Raw genomic sequence first — 17,065 nt, 5'->3', positions numbered from 1 at the left:
CAGGCAAGACAAGGCTAGGCTGCAGGACTTTTTTTTTGCTTTACTGTTTCCAGCACATTCGTCTTCAGACAAGGAGGAAAGCCATAAGAACTTATGGATTAGGACCAAACAAAAACCCCAGCTAGTTAAGACACTTAAACTAAGTCTAAATTACAAAGATCTGTTCATAAAATGATTATTTTTATACTGTATTTCCAGAATAGGCTTGCAGTACAAAAACAGCTGCAAGACACCCCTGCAGGTCTGCAGGGGAGGTCTGGCTTGCCCAGCTGCACAAACACGGAGTTGACAGGAGAGGCAGAGCGTCTGGCACCTGTCCAGCACAGCCCCACAGAGGACAGTGTGGCTCTGGCAGACATTGTGGAGTACATTGTCAGTGAGGCCGTGTGCAGGGCTGAGGCTGAGATTCAGGAACCCGGCCACCAACCGGTGAAACAGCAGTACTGGGCCCAATGCATGGATGTTCCAATGGCAGCACCAGCACCTGCAGGACTTGAAGCCATTGAGGCTCACTTGGCAGGAGAGGATGAGGGACAGGCCAGCACAGCCCCTTTCATCCCAGCTGCAAATGATGAAGAAGAAAACACGGTTTCTCCAATGTCTGGAGAGCACGGAGGAGAGACCAGCGCAGACATCGCCTGCCCAGCGCATGGCCCAGCTCCACGGCGATGGCCTTCCTGGTTCAGGAGGGCGCTCCGGGCTCTGCGCAGGGCTTTCCGCTGCAGCTGCACCGCGGGACAGCAAGAGGAGTAGAGCCAGGCTGCCAGCGCCACGTGGGTGCCTGGACATGCAGCTGATCCTGAGCCTGCGCAGCGTCCAGAGAGAGTGTCTGAGGGTGGCACGCCAGAGGTGGGTGCATGGACGGTGAACGCGGCGTTCACCTGCCCTGAGGACATGGTGCTGCCAGCCTCTGCTTGGCCTTGGATCATTTTTTGAAATCAATAAAGCCAATTAAAAAAATGACAGTTTTCCCCCTGTGCTCATCTGTTTCTGCTCCACCACGGGACCCAGAAGGCTGCAGAAAATCTCTATTCTTGGGGTGTCCTGGCCTTCGTTGCGGGAAGGTCTGGGCTGGTGCTGCCTCAAGCCAGCAGTCTGGCTGGATCCCCCTCAAGCTCCCTTCCCAACCGCCTGTCTCCAATTTGAGTCAAGGACATGGAACATTTAAGATCTATTGCCGACTTGGCCTGATTGACCTAATCCTTGCACCATACGGCATCCCCTTCGTCTCACAAGAAACCTCCCCATTGCAGGGGTGTTTCGGAGCATCTACATGAGCTGTGACTAAGGTTTTATGTCAGCTAAGGGTGGCATCAGAGGGCCCCCTAGGGGAAAAGGAGCCTGTCAGCCTTGGGCCTGTCACTGCCTCGTGTCCGTCCTCTCACCAGCAAGGCTTCTGAAAACTGGCCAAAACATCCCTAGATTTGGGGCCAAACTGGCTGTCCTGGTTTTGTTAAAAAACAAGTTTCTCTTTGAGTGAATTTTTCCTGTCAGCTAAAGCTTCATATTAGCTGCATTTTCCTGGAGAACCAGACACATGTTTTGGTAAACCTAGCAACGGAATGCAAACTTATTGATAAGCATAGATGGACATGTTGCGAGAGGGGCAACGAGAAACAAGTGACCAAGAGATTGACGAACTGTGTATAACATTCTATTCACGTGAATATTTCAATGAAAAGTGGGAGATCACGAGGATTTCGTCCCTTTTTTCCCTGCTGCTTAAGGATGACATGAGAAGACCATGCTAGATGTCCCTGCCAACTGAGGCCTCGTCAGAGACTCAATCCAGGTCTGGCTGGCTACAGAGTCCAGTCCAGGACTTCGGGTGACGGCTCTTCAGTTGCTGAGACTTTCAAGATTGGTTTTGTATTTCTTGTATTATTTTCTCTATCCTTATTAGTAGCATTAGTAAAACATCATTAATTTTTCCTACTCTCATCTCTCTGTTCTTTTTTCGACTCGATTGCCTGTCTTTAGTGGGAAGGAGAAAGAGGGAGGGGCACATAAGGGAAGTGGGGGAGAGAGGAGGTTACAAATACATGTGCCAGGGTTTGATTGTCACCCCACAATCTTAACCCTCAACACTGGCCCAAAGATTCAATGACACAAGTCAGGAAGAAGGATATAGAACCGAGGAAGAAAGCAAAGGGGGCAGGACAAAGAGAGGGAATAGGAAAAACTAGAGTCAGCCTGCAGGACTGAAGGGGAGGAATTGAAAGAGGAAGGAAACAGGAGAGTGAGAGTAAAGGAAAGAAGATGGGAAAGAAGAGACATGCAGCCAGACAAGGGGTTAGTGAGAGAGGATGGGACAGAGAACGGGATGAGAAGGAAATAAGACAAGGCAAGGACAGGTAAGGACAGGCAAGGCAAGGCTAGGCTGCAGGACTTGTTTTTTGCTTTATAGTTTCTAGCACATTCGTCTTGAGATGAGCGAGAAAGCCATAAGACCTTATGGATCAGGCCAAAACAAAAAACCCAGCTACTTGGGACACTTAGAATAAGCCTAGAATACAAAGATCTCTCCATAAGGATGGTTTTTATACTCTACTTCCACAATCTGCTGGCAGTACAAAAAAATAAGATGCAGACCTCCTTAGGCTGAGTCATGGTGGTTTGGTGCAGAGATCATGCATATCATGGGAATATTTCTGCTCTGGTTTTCAGTGTATTACACCAAAACACCCACCTGATGACATCATTTCATTGGCAATGGAAGCAACTGGCAGAATTCAGCTTCTTGGGGAACTGCCAAATTGCTGAGCTGACACCAAGTCTGGCAGCGTCCCTGTCACCTGCAGAGTCACCGCATCCTCGCCACAGTAGCGTGCATTGTGACAAAGGTTCTGTGTCAGCTGGGTGAGGCAGACGAGCACCCCCAAGGGGAGGGTGAGCCTGTCAGCACTGGGCCTGTCACTTCCTGCTGTACCTGCTGTCACCAGCCAGGCCTCCTAAAACTGGCCAAACCATACCCAGAGTTGGGGCCAAAGTGGCCCAAAGTCTCCAACAGACAGGTCGGGAAGAAAGATATGGAACGCAGGGTGAAAGCGAAGGGAGCAGGAGAAAGGGAAGGAAAAATAAAAAGTAGTGTTGGGCTGCAGGACTGAAATGGAGGATTTGAAAGACAAGAGGCAGGAAGCAGGAGAGTGAGAAAAAAAGAAAGATGAGACATGCAGCCAGAGGAGGGGTTAGTGAGAGAGGATGGGTTCTATGTCAGCTGAGTGAGGCAGCCGAGGGTCCCCTAGGACGCCCCCAGCTGACAGAAAAACTTTTTCACAATGCCCGCTACCCTGGCGAGGATGCAGTGACTCTGCAGGTGACAGGGACGCTGCCGGACTTGGTGTCAGCTCAGCAATTTGGCAGTTGCGCCAGTGTCTAACAGAACAAGCATGACTGCTCAAGTGAACAGAGAAAAGGGAAATCATCTGGGTAGAGGCCACAAAGCAAAATCAAGGCAGGACTGAAGTGTATTTGACAGAGACCGTTTCCCTGCACTGACTTCACAGTCACACGAGAAAAAAGCTGAGCGGTAGATCTACCAGAGAAACGTTTTCAAAGTAGTCATTTAGTGACAGAACAGCAGAGCCTATGTGATTTGGCTGCACGTGTAGCCATTCACGTATCAGATCTCTGCCTAGAAATTTGTCAGTCTGCACACACATACACGCAGATGAACGATTCTACACGATGGTAGTGAGGCAAAATTTTGGACGTGGTCCTGTGTTTGTAAGAGATAGAGCTCTCTTGTGAGAGCCTCCGTGGGGTTGCACATGCACGTGGGCTTTTCTGGACTATTATTTATACAAGAGCTGTATCATGTGTACAACTGTGACCGTGTGGGCATGAGTTTCTGTACAGTAGCTGACTATTCCTCTGCTTGCATGTGGACACAAAAGCGATATGAAGAGAAGCTGCTAACATAATGTAGACTGTGATTAAGATACAAAGGACTTGCCTGTCAGTAACCAATGCCGTGATAAATGCTTTCTAACCACCTGCAAAACAAAGGGATAGTTTTCAAATTTCAGATCCTCCTGTGTGACAAGCTGGAGACAGAAGATGAAGTGGTTTAGAAGCAGGTTGCTTAGCTTATGCTGGACTAGAAATTACTAGGTGCATTGTAAGTAAGAATCTAATCAATTACTTAAATGTATACTGGTTGCGCTTCCGAGGACAGCTGCCACGTGGAGAAATCGATGTGTGGACAACTGAATAAACCCTCAGAAGCCCCGCAGAAACGGGCTGCATTACTCCGTGTAGAGACGCTAGATGGCAGCAAAGACTTTAATAGCAATAACTTCGGTCTAACCCTAAAGTTTCATCCGCACTCTTTCCATACTAGCAATCACAAATCAAGCTGCACACAGTTCTTGAACACACATGCAGAGTTGTGATCACACAGCGTGATACACATACTATTTCCTACACGTAAAGCCACAAAATCCGTTGGTCACACAGACCTGCCTGGGGCACGTATGCACACACAGAGAAGAAATCAATCCCTGTCCATACCAACTGCTATCCTCAGATCAAGACGTGCAGGAAATAAAGCAGGCTAAGAGCCCCTGCTATGGCTGTCTTTCCTAGCCATCCTTACTGCCAGAAGAGAATGCACAGACAAGACATTCAAAGCACGCTGATCCTTTCCGCACTTGAGCTGTGCTGGTCACACACGCGTGAGCACTGGAACTGCTCTATGTTGGTGCGATATTCTCTCCGATGGGAGGAATATGAGGACGCTGTGTGTGGGGTCAAAGACGTGTTGTGTGCGTGCAGCGCTCCCTCCAGACGTATCCCAGAAGTGCTGATGAGAGGGCCTGGAAGGGAGGGGAGCAGTGGCACGTTCTAGGCAATTGTAAGGGAAAGGAAAAGGAACAGAGTGTGGTCTGAAGCACAAAGAAAGAGGAAGAAGAAGTGCAGAGCATGGAAGCTATTCCTGCTGGCATGAAGCTGCCTAAGTTCTTTCAGACCTGATTTTTGCCTGATATCAGGCTCTGCTCTTCTTTGGCTAAATGGCCCCTTTGGAAACATTCTACATCAACCTGCAGATATGTGCCTGTTCTCAGATGATCCTGTGCATGAAAGCATGTTGCCTGAGAGCAAGCAAAGAACTCAGAGAAGACACTTACCATTCATTCACGACCTGTGCAAGCCTATGTTTCAGCTATTTGGACAAGGTGTTTCCAATCCCGAGAGCGATAACAGAGGCAGCCCACAAAAAAAGGTTCACTGTGGTTCTTCCTACAGGAGCAGGGAGAAAAAAATGAATAAGTGGCATTGAAGACCTACCTCAGAACTTCAGGAAGTAGTACGTGAGATAAAAGGAAAAACTCCTAGGAAGGTGGCTGGTCCAGTTTACAGAAGGAGCAGAAGAGATTCTGATGCTCTTGAAGGAACCTCTAATCCACACCCAGAGACTGTGCAAAACAGAAATTAGAGGTGCCCTGCCTCCAACCAGGTGGAGGAAAGGGATAACAGAGTTTATTGGACTGTACAAATACGATGGCCTGGTACAACACACCCCCAGGAGTACAAAGCTTTAGTGGACACTGGTGCACAGTGCACAATAATTCCTTCTAATTATAAAGGAAGGCAATCCATCAATATTGTTGGAGTGACTGGGGGATCCCAGGAACTGACTGTTGTAGAGGCTGAAATGAGCCTAACTGGAAAAAACTGGCAAAAGCATCCCATTGTGACTGATCCAGATGCTCCGTGCATCTTTGGCATAGACTACCTCAGGAGAGATTATTTTAAGGACCCAGAAGGGTATAGGTGGGCATTTGGTATAGCAGCTATGGACACTGAGAAAACAGAACAGCTGTCTGATTTGCCTGGTCTTTCAGATGATCCTTCTGTTGTAGGACTGCTGATGGTTGACGATCAGCAGGTGCCAAGTGCTACCACGACGGTGCATCGCTGTCAATATCGCACCAATCGAGACCCCTTGATTCCTATCCAGAAGTTGATTCATCAATTGGAAAGCCAGGGTGTGATCAGTAAGACTCGCTCACCTTTTAACAGCCCAATCTGGCCAGTGCGTAAGCCTAGTGATGAGTGGAGACTAACTGTGGACTATCGTGCCTGAATGAAGTTACGCCACCTCTAAGGGCTGATGTGCCTGACATGCTAGAACTGCAATTTGAACTGGAGTCAAAGGCAGCTAAGTGGTATGCTACAACTGACATTGCTAATGCATTTTTCTCTATTCCTGTAGCAGCAGAGTGCAGGCCGCAGTTTGCTTTCACCTGGAGGGGCATCCAGTACACGTGGAATCGCTTGCCCCAGGGGTGACAACACAGTCTTACCATCTGCCATGGACTGATCCAGGCCACGCTGGAGCAAGGTAAATCTCCAGAACACTTGCAATATATTGATGACATCATTGTATGGGGCGACATAGCAAAAGAAGTCTTGGAGAAAGATGAGAGAATAATTCAGATTCTTTTGGATGCTGGTTTTGCCATAAAACGAAGCAAGGTCAAGGGACCTGCACGAGAGATCCAGTTTTTAGGAATAAAATGGCAAGATGGCCGTCGTCAGATCCCAATGGATGTGATCAACAAAACTGCAGCAATGTCTCCACCTACTAATAAAAAGGAAACACAGACTTTCTTGAGTCTTGTAGGTTTTTGGAGAATGCATATTCCTGACTATAGCCACATATAACTATATGGGAATAAGTATAGTATGTACAGGAGTCTGCGCCATGATGTGTAACCAATGGTGTGCATGTGAAATGATTTGAGTACGTAGACATCCATGCATGAGTTTTTGAGTGTGTACATCATTTCTTTTTCCCCTCATCTCTAAACATGGTTTCCCAGCTACTTCATTTTCTCTCACAGACCTGCTGCAGGAAGTGATTTGCAATAGGTTCAAAGCATACATTCATTTCTCTGGGAAACAGGTAGTGGAGATGTTATTTCTGAAGTGGCAGTCTGTTCCCAGTGTGCAGCAAACCAGCCATAGAAACAGAGATGAGATATTCTTCATTTCAGAGTAGCACAAGTTTAGCTGCTAGACAGGCAGCATGCCAGTCATTGTATACCAAAACGTATCACTACGTTGACACCCTCAGGGCAGTGCTAAAGAGCCAATCAGTCACACATTTGCTTATTGGTTACACAATAATTTTAATACTATGCATGTTCACTGAGGAGCGGTCTCCTGCTTGGTTGGCATCTTCAGTAGTGTGGGTGTGCTTTTTATGACTACAGTGAGCAAAGTTCATCTAACGGACACCCTCTTACAATGTTGACATATATGTTAAACAACTCATCGCTCCAGATGTCTAAGGTGAAAACAGCAGATTGACTCAAAACTGGTCAATTGCTGTCAGAATTCACCTATCATTATGTTAGCAGTCCCCCACACTATTCGTTCTTTAAATGGTAATGACTACATAAGGATGGGGGGAGAGAATGATTGTCAATGCCTTACAAGGTTCAGGGTGGAGAAGTATCTGGCTATCTCTGTTTGGCCACATATAATGCCCAGGGAAAAGAGTTTCTTATTTCTGGTACTGTCTGGCCCACTTTTGAATACTCTACAGGTGGAGGGAGCTGAATGCCCCTGAATGTCTTCTTCCCATCTGTAGGGAGATTCCAGGACTTAGTGAAAGAGAAGTGCAGGAAAAGGGGAGGGAGCAATGCAGGTGACAAGGCTGTACTAGAGGGATTAAATAAATATCCATGCATGAGGAACTAAAAGTCTCGCTTTTATGATAATTCTGCCCATCTTACAGATGTGGAGGGTGTTTTGCTGATATCCAAAGAGGTACCCTGGTGAAACAAAGGTATGAACTTAACAGCAAAGTCTATACTCTTAAGCGGGCATTCTTTCATTTAAAACAGCACTGGCTATTATCTTCCATAACTGCTCCAAGCACTGGACGCTTGCCTTGTTTACATTTACACAATTATTGCTTATTCTTTTTAATTTGGGGAAATTTTAACATACAGCACATTTACAGTAAGAATTGAATAAACTTAGGGCTAGACCGAAGTTAGTTATTTCACGGTCTTTGCTGATATCTAGCGTCTTTTGACAGGACCTGCAGTCTGTTTCTGCGGGGCTTCTGAGGGTTTTTTCGTGGCCACTGCTCACCCTCCCCACGTTGGCCTCTTCTCTGAGAAGCACAGCTAGTAGACACTTACATAAGTAAGTTTGCACCTGCAAACCCTGCACCCCCAGGCCCGCAAAACCCCAAACCTACACCCCCAAATCCCTTAACACCCAAACCCAGCAACCCCAAACCTTGTACCCCCAGATCCTTCCCCCAACACCCTGCACCCCCAAAACCTTACACCGCTAAACCCTGCACCCTCAAGTCCTGCACCCCAAGATACTGCTACCCAAAACCCTGCACACCAGGACCACGGCCCCCAACCCTGCACACCCAAATCCTGTACTCCAAAACTTCCTCTGACCCTGCACACCAAGCTCCTGCACCCTCAAATCTTGCACCCCCCCAAACAACCCAGCACCCCAAACCATTCTCCCCCAAATCCTGTCTCCCAAATCCTGCAATCCCAAGATCTGCATCCTAAACTCTGGCCCCCAAATCCAGCTCCAAACACTGAAAGCCCAAATCCTACCCACTCCAAACCCCGCACCCTAAGATCCCACTACCCTACACCTTGCACCCTCAAATTCTGAACCCCAGGAACCTGCACCCCCAGACCCGGTACCCCCAAATCCAGCACCCCAAAACCCTACCCCCAAACCCTGCGTCCCAAATCCTGCGCCACCTATTCCTCCACCCCCTTAACACTGCACTCTCAAAACCTGCACCTCTAATTCCTGAACCGCCGTATCTTGCAAGCCCAAAACCTCCTCCCTGCAAAACCTGCACCCCAGACCCTGCACCCCCAAATCCTACGCCCAAAACCTTACAATCCTTAATCCTGCCCCTCAGATCCTACACTCCCAAAACCTGCTCCCTAAAGCCTTCTCCTCTAACCCTGCACCCTCAAAACCTGAACCCCAAAACCCTGCACACTCTACACCTCCAGATGCTGAAGCCTTAAACCCTGCACCCCCAGATACTTCCCCCTAAAACCAATGCACCCCCAAGCCCTGAACCCCCAGATCCTTCTGCGACATACCCTGCACCCCCTAATCCTGCACTCGCATATACCTGCACCTCAAATAATTTCCCCAAACCCTGCACCCCTCAAACCCTGCACGCCAAACCCCAGCAGCCCCAGATCCTGCTTACCCAAACCCTGCCCCCCACAACCTGGCCCTACCAAACCCTTCACCCCAAACCCCTGAATCCCCAAACCTTGCACCCTCAATTCCTGCACCCCCAGTTCCTGAACATATGAACCCTGGACCACCAGACCTCAGCCTAAAGCCCTGTACCACAAGATCCTGAATTCCAAACTCCGCACCCCTCCAGATCGGTGACATGAGCGTCTTTACTCGGGCCACTGTGAAGCATCTACCATAAGAGAGAAGTACCAAGAGCAGCATTCAGTACTGCTTATGACTGTTTTTGCTCCTTTACTAGCAGAGCTCCCTTGCATCTGTCCGCATGAGAAATGCAGGATTGGGCAACATTGTGCAAAATGGTAAGGCACAAAAAGTCAAAAGGGCAAGGTGAGGCATGACAAGAGAAAAGGGCAAGGAAAACCCAGGCAAAAGGGAAAAGCAAAGAAAGGCAAAAAGGAAAAGCAAGGCAATGCAAAAGGTCAAGGCAAAGGAAGGAAAGGCAAAAGCGGAAGGCAATGCAAGACAAGGGAAAAGGGCAAGGCAAGACAAGAAAAAAAGGGCAAGTCAAGGCACGGCAAAAGGGAAAAGCAAGGCAAGAGAAAAGGGAAAAGCAAGTCAAGGCAAGGCCAAAGGGCAAAGCAAGAAAAGGGAAGAAAAAAAGCCAAGGCAAGGCAAGGCAAGCAACAACCTGTGTGCAATCCACCGAGTGTGGGTGTTCAGACAGAGGTATAAATTCAGATGTGCCTACAGACACCCTTCTGAAAGCCTTGTACCCCAAGACAGAATGTATGTGCAGCCACTTGCACCAATGTGCGCAATCACAAATGTAGACGGCCGTGTTAAATCTCACAGAAGCACCAACGTCTTGGTGTTCAGCCTTCGTCACAAACAAGGTTGTGAACGCCTCTGCCATTTTTTGGCCTGTGTGGCGTCTCTTCTTGTGTTTCGTTTTCTGATCGCAGCTAGCGGTTTTCTTTGTATGACTAGGTATACCAAAAGAAAGAAATAACATAGGAAATGTTGCTGTCTGCTTTCTTCAGTGTTGGAAGCTAGTTGCTCTCCCTTCTCTGTCTACGTGCACACATAGGATTCCTCACCGAAAACACGCTGAAACGTTTCCACAAGCGTCCAGGTATGTGCACCCACCACCACGTGCATGCACACACAGCTACAGAAAAGAACATAACTTTGCACACACTGATATATAAGCAAAGGAGAGGCCATGCACACGCACACTTCCGCAAGCACACCCTCTCACCTCTCTTTACAGAAAGAAGTACGTGGAACGCACTTTCCTGCTTGAGGCTAAAGAAGTCTATTGATGGTTGGGATACTGCGCGTGGCTTCAGATGAGGCGGAAAGCCATCAGACCTTTTAGATTAGGCCCAAACAGGAACCCCAGCTACTCGAGACACTTAGACTAAGCCTAAAACACAAATAGCTCTCCATAAGGATGGTGTTTATACTTTACTTTTACAATCTGCTGGCAGTACAAAAAAATAGGCTGGACTCTGTGACTTCGACTCTGTGACATCTGTGACTGTGACTCTGTGACTATGTGACACAGTCACTGTGAGTATATGACTATGTGACTGTGACTCTGGGTTTGACTCTTTGACTCTGTGACTGTGACTCTGTGACTCTGTGACTTCTGTGACATCTGTGACATCTGTGACTCTGAATTTCAGTCTCTGACTTTGTGACTGTGACTCTGTGAGTCTGTGACTCTGTGATTGTGACTTTGTGACTCTGACTGTGTGACTCTGGGATTCGGTGACTGTCACTGTGTTACTGTGATTCTGTGTCTCTGTGACTGTCACTACTACTCTATTACTCTGAATATGTGACTCTGTAATCCTTTTACTGGCACTGTGACCCTGTGACCGTGACTCTTTGACTCTGTGACTGTGACTCTGTGACATCTGTAACTCTGTGACTCTGCGACTCTGTCTTCTGTGACTCTGTGACCCTGTGACTGACTATGAATCTGTGACTGTGACTCTATGATTACGTGACTCTGTCACTCCGTAACTCTCTGACTGTGACTCTGTGATGCTGTGACAGTGACTGTGATATTGTGACTCTGTGACTGTGATACTGTGACTCTGTGACTGTGACTCTGTGGCTCTGTGACTGTCAGTCTATGACACTGTGACTCTCTCTCTGTAGACTCTGTCACTCTGTAACTTTGAGTCTGTGACTCTGTCACTCTGTAATTTGGGTCTGTGACTCTGACACTGTGACTCAGTAATTCTCTGTCTCTATAACTGAAACTTGGTGACTCTTTGATTGTCACTCTGTTTCTCTGTGACTTTGTGACTCTGTGACTGTGTCTATGTGACTGTGACCCTGTGACTCTGACTCTTGGACTCTGTGACTGTGACTCTGCCACATCTGTGAAGTTGACTCTGTGACATCTGTGTATGTGACATTTGTGACATCTGTGACTCTGTGACTCTGTGACTCTGTGACTCTTTGACTGTGAATCTCTGTCTAGAGTCTGTGAGTATGTGACATCTGTGAATGTGAAACTTTCTCCCTCGGTACCATATCTTGGTGCAGGGATCATGCATATCATGGGAATATTTCAGCATTTCTGCTCTGGTTTTCAGTGTATTACAGCAAAACACCCACCTGATGACATCATTTCAACAGCAAAGGCAGGAATTTGCAGAATTCAGCTTCTTTGGGGAAGTGAGAAATTGCTGAGCTGACACCAAGTCCTGCAGCGTCCTTGTCACCTGAAGAGTCACCGCATCCTCTCCACGGTAGCACGCATTGTGACAAAGGTTCTATTTCAACCAGTGTTTCAGCTGAGCACATAAGGGAGGGGAGCCTGTCAGCCCTGGGCCTGTCACTGCCTGCTCTCCCTGCTGTCCACCAGGCAGGCCTCTGAACACCGGCCAAACCATCACCAGACTTGGGGCCAAACTGCCCAACGTTTCCCACACACAAGTCGGAAAGAAAGATATGGGATCGAGGGAGAAAGCGAAGGGAGCAGGAGAAAGGGAAGGAAGAAGAAAAAGTTGTGTTGCGCTGGTGGACTGAAATGGAGGAATGGAAATAAAAGAGGCAGGAAGCAGGAGACTGAGAGAAAAGGTAAGAAGAGAGGAAGGAAGAGACATGCAGCCAGACAAGGGGTTAGTGAGAGAGGATGGACAGAGAACAGGATGAGAAGGAAAAAAGACAAGGCAAGGACAGGCAAAGACAGGCAAGGCAAGGCTAGGCTGCAGGACTATTTTTTTCCTTTATACTATATAGCACATTCGTCTTCAAACGAGGAGGAAAGCCATAAGACCTTATGGATTAGGCCCAAAGAAAAACCCCAGCTAGTTGAGACACTTAGACTAAGCCTAAAATACAAAGAACTCTCATAAGGATGGTTTTTACACTGTACTTCCACAACCTGCTGGCAGTACAAAAAAATAAGCTGCAGATCCCCTTAGGCTAAGTCATGGTGATTTGGTGCAGAGATTATGCATATCATGGGAATATTTCCCCATTTCTACTCTGGTTTTCAGTGTATTACACCAAAAGACCCACCTGATTACATCATTTCCACAGCAAAAGCAGGAATTGGCAGAATTCAACTTGTCTGAATAACTGAGAAATTGCTGGGCTGACACCAAGTCCTGCAGCGTCCCTGTCACCTGCAGAGTCACCGCATCCTCGCCACGGTAGCAGGCATTGTGACAAAGGTTCTATGTCAGCTGGGTGTGGCGGCCGAGTGCTCCCTAGGGAATGGGGAGCCTGTTTAGCTGAGGGCCTGTTACTGCCTGCTGTCCCTGCTCTCACCAGCCATGCCTCTGAACACCGGCCAAACCATCGCCAGATTTGGGGCCAAAGTGGCCCTAAGTCTCCAACAGACAGGTCGGGAAGAAAGATATGGAACGCAGGGTGAAAGTGAAGGGAGCAGGAGGAAGGGAAGGAAGAATAAAAAGTAGTGTTGGGCTGCAGGACTGAAATGGACGATTTGAAAGAAAGGAGGCAGGAAGCAGGAGAGTTAGAAAAAAAGAAAGATGGGACATGTAGCTAGAGGAGGGGTTAGTGTTAGAGGATGGGTTCTATGTCAGCTGGGTGAGGAAGCCCAGCGCCCCCTAGGGCGCCCCCATCTGACAGAAAAACTTTGTCACAATGCCCGCTACCGTGTGTTTTGCTCTCCGGACATTGGAGAAACCGTGTTTTCTTCTTCATCATTTGCAGCTGGGACGAAAGGGGCTGTGCTGGCTTGTCCCTCATGCTCTCCTGCCAAGTGAGTCTAAATGTACTCCACAATGTCTGGCAGAGCCACATTGTCCTCTGTGGGGCTGTGTTGGGCAGGTGCCAGGCACTCTGCCTCTCCTGACGCCTCCGTGTCTGTGCCGCTGGGCAAGCCAGACCTCCCCTGGAGACCTGCAGGGGTGTCTTGCAGGTGGTTTTGTACTACAAGCCTATTCTGGAAGTACAGTATATAAATCATCATTATGTATTTTAGGCTTAGTCTAAGTGTCTCAAGTAGCTGGGGTTTTTGTTTGGGCCTAATCCATAACGTCTTCTGGCTTTCCTCCTTGTCTGAAGACGAATGTGCTGGAAAAAATAAAGCAAAAAAAAAAGTCCTGCAGCCTAGAGTTTCCTTGCCTGTCCTTGCCTCACCTTGTCATATTTCCTTCTCATCCTGTTCTCTGTCCCATCCTCTCTCACTAACCCCTTGTCTGGCTGCATGTCTCTTCTTTCCTCTCTTCTTTCCTTTTCTCTCACTCTCCTGCTTCCTGCCTTTTTTCTTTCAATTGCTCCATTTCAGTCCTGTAGCCCAATACTACTTTTTATTCTTCCTTCCCTTTCTCCTGCTCCCTTCGCTTTCTCCCTCAGTTCCATATCTTTCTTCCCAACTTGTCTGTTGGAGACTTTGGGCCACTTTGGCCCCAAATCTGGGCATGGTTTGGCCGGTGTTCCGAGGCCTGGCTGGTGACAGCAGGGACAGCAGACAGTGACAGGCCTGGGGCTGACAGGCTCACCTCCTTCAGGGGGCGCTCGGCTGCCTCACCCAGCTAACATAGAACCTTTCTCACAATGCCCGCTACCGTGGCGAGGATGCGGTGACTCTGCAGGTGACAAGGACGCTGCAAGACTTGGTGTCAGCTTAGCAATTATTCAGTTCCCCAAAGAAGCTCAATTCTGCCAGTTGCTTCCATTGCCAATGAAATGATGTCATCAGTTGGATGTTTTGGTGTAATATGCTGAAAACCAGAGCAGAAATGGTGAAATATTCCAGTGGTATGCATGATCCCTGCACCAAACCACCATGACTCACCCTAAGGAGATCTGCAGCTTATTTTCTTGTACTGCCAGCAGATTGTGGAAGTACAGTATAATAACCATGCTTATGGAGAGATCTTTGAATTTAGGCTTAGTCTAAGTGTCTCAAGTAGCTGGGGTTTTAGTTTGGGCCTAATCCATAAGGTCTTATGGCTTTCCTCCTTGTCTGAAGATGAATGTGCTAGGAACTATAAAGCAAGAAAAAAGTCCTACAGCCTAGCCTTGCCTTGCCTGTCCTTGCCTATCCTTGCCTTGTCTTATTTCCTTCTCATCCTCTTCTCTGTCCCATCCTCTCTCACTAACGCCTCGTCTGGCTGCATGTCTCTTCTTTTCTCTCTTTATCCTTTTCTCTCACTCTTCTGCTTCCTGCCTCTTTCAATTCACCCATTTCAGTCCTGCAGCCCAACACTACTTTTTATACTTCCTTCCCTTTCCCCTGCTCCCCTCACTTTCTCCATCGGTCTCATATCTTTCTTCCCGACTTGTCTGTTGGAGACTTTGAGCCACTTTGTTCCCAAGTCTGGGGATGCTTCCACTGTTGTTCAGAGGCCCGGCTGCTTACAGCAGGGACAGCAGGCGGTGACAGTCCCGGGGCTCACATGCTCCTTGTCCCCTAGGGTGCGCTCGGCAGTTACACCCAGCTGACATAGAACCATTCTCACAATGCCCGCTACCGTGGCGAGGATGCGGTGACTCTGCAGGTGACAGGGACGCTGCAGGACTTGGTGTCACCTCAGTAATTTCTCACTTCCCCAAAGAAGCTGAATTCTGCCAGTTGCCTCCATTGCAAATGAAATAATGTCATCAGGTGGGTGTTTTGGTGTAATACGCTGAAAACCAGAGCAGAAATGGTGAAATATTCCAGTGATATGCATGATCCCAGCACCAAACCACCATGACTCACCCTAAGGAGATCTGCAGTTTATTTTTTATGCTGCCAGCAGATAGTGGAAGTACAATATAAAAACCATTTTATGGAGAGATCTTTGTATTTTAGGCTTAGTTTAAGTGTCTCAAGTAGCTGGAGATTTTGTTTGGGCCTAATCCATAAGGTCTTACGGCTTTCCTCCTCGTCTGAAGACTTATGTGCTAGAAACTATAAAGCAAAATAAAAGTCCTGCAGCCTAGCCTTGCCTTGCCTGTCCTTGCGTCTCCTTGCCTTGTCTTATTTCGTTCTCATTCGGTTCTCTGTCTCATCCTCTATCACTAACTCCTCGTCTGGTTGCACGTCTCTTCTTTCCTTTCTTCTTTCCTTTTCTCTCACTCTCCTGCTTCCTACCTCTTAATTTTTTAATGAGTGTAAACACGTCCATTGATGGTTGGCGTACTGTCTCACGCATACGTGGCTGTACGAGAATATTCTTTTGGAGGGTACCTGCAGATATGTCCCTGTACTTGGACGACCGTGTGCATGAAAGCATTTGTGTCTACAAACGATTGTCTGTCCACATGCGTGTGCCTTGATGCAAGCTCCATTCGGGCTTAAGCTGGAGTGAATGCACAGTGTCGCCGTTTGTTAGCAAGGTTCCGCATGTTGCACAACATTGCCCAGTCCTGCATTTCTCAAGCGGACAGATGCAAGGGAGCTCTGCGAGTAAAGGAGCAAAGAGAGTCGTAGGCAGTAACTGAATGCTGCTCCGAGTTACTTCTCACCTATGAAAATTGCTTCACAGTGGCCCGAGGAAAGGCGCTCAGCAGTCGATATATAAGAGAAAGGAAACAGATCACGCCTTAACACGAAAGAGCAATAGGGCGTCACTGCGCAAGCTTGTCCCTGATCTATAGCTGAGAGCAAACACTTGTGTGCTTGTCGGAGAGATTGTGTCTTGCCTGTAAGTGTCTGGGAGTTTTGCGCAGGTCAGTGTGGTTGGTGCGATAATCAACGTCTGGGATACCTTTAGAGTAGTCCATGATGGTGTGGGGACAGTGTGCCTGTCAGTCTGTTTGTTAGCTCCTGCTCTATCTATCCGTCGCTTCACACGCGTGTGAGTCCATGTCTTTCTCTCCACAAGCATGTGTGCTGATATTGTCGCACCTGTGCATCAATGCTAGTGTTGACCTCAGCGGAGTGTGTCTCTTGACTCTTGGTGTGCGTTGGCTGTGCCTGTGTGTAACAAAGCGCAGCCATGACTGCTCCAGTGAAGAGAGACCAGGGAAATCATCTAGGCAGAGTCAACAAAGGAAAACCGAAGAGGGAATGACGTGTGCTCGACAGAGATGGATTCCCTGCGCTGACATTTCTCAGTACCACAAGAAGAAAGCTAAGCTGTATATCGACCGGAGAAATGCTTCCCTAGACGAGATTTAGTGAATGAACTGCAGTGTGCGCGGCTTTCGGCATTGTGCCTGAAAAGTGCAAAAACCAGCAGAGCCTGTGCTCAAAAGCTGGTGGCTATGTGACTGCATTGATGCACGTTCCCCTGTCTGCCAGTGTATAGACGGCTGTTTCATGTTCACACAAAGGCACCTGGTCGGGTTTTTCTTCTGCGCGTGCACACGCGTTTCTGTTGTCTCTTCAGAACAGACGTAGCTCTCTGCAAGCTAAACAACG

The sequence above is a fragment of the Nesoenas mayeri genome (genome assembly GCF_963082525.1).
Source record: "Nesoenas mayeri genome assembly, chromosome: 7".
Classification (NCBI taxonomy): Eukaryota; Metazoa; Chordata; class Aves; order Columbiformes; family Columbidae; genus Nesoenas; species Nesoenas mayeri.
The sequence above is the reverse complement of the archived record's forward strand: the minus strand, read 5'-3'. Positions refer to the sequence as shown.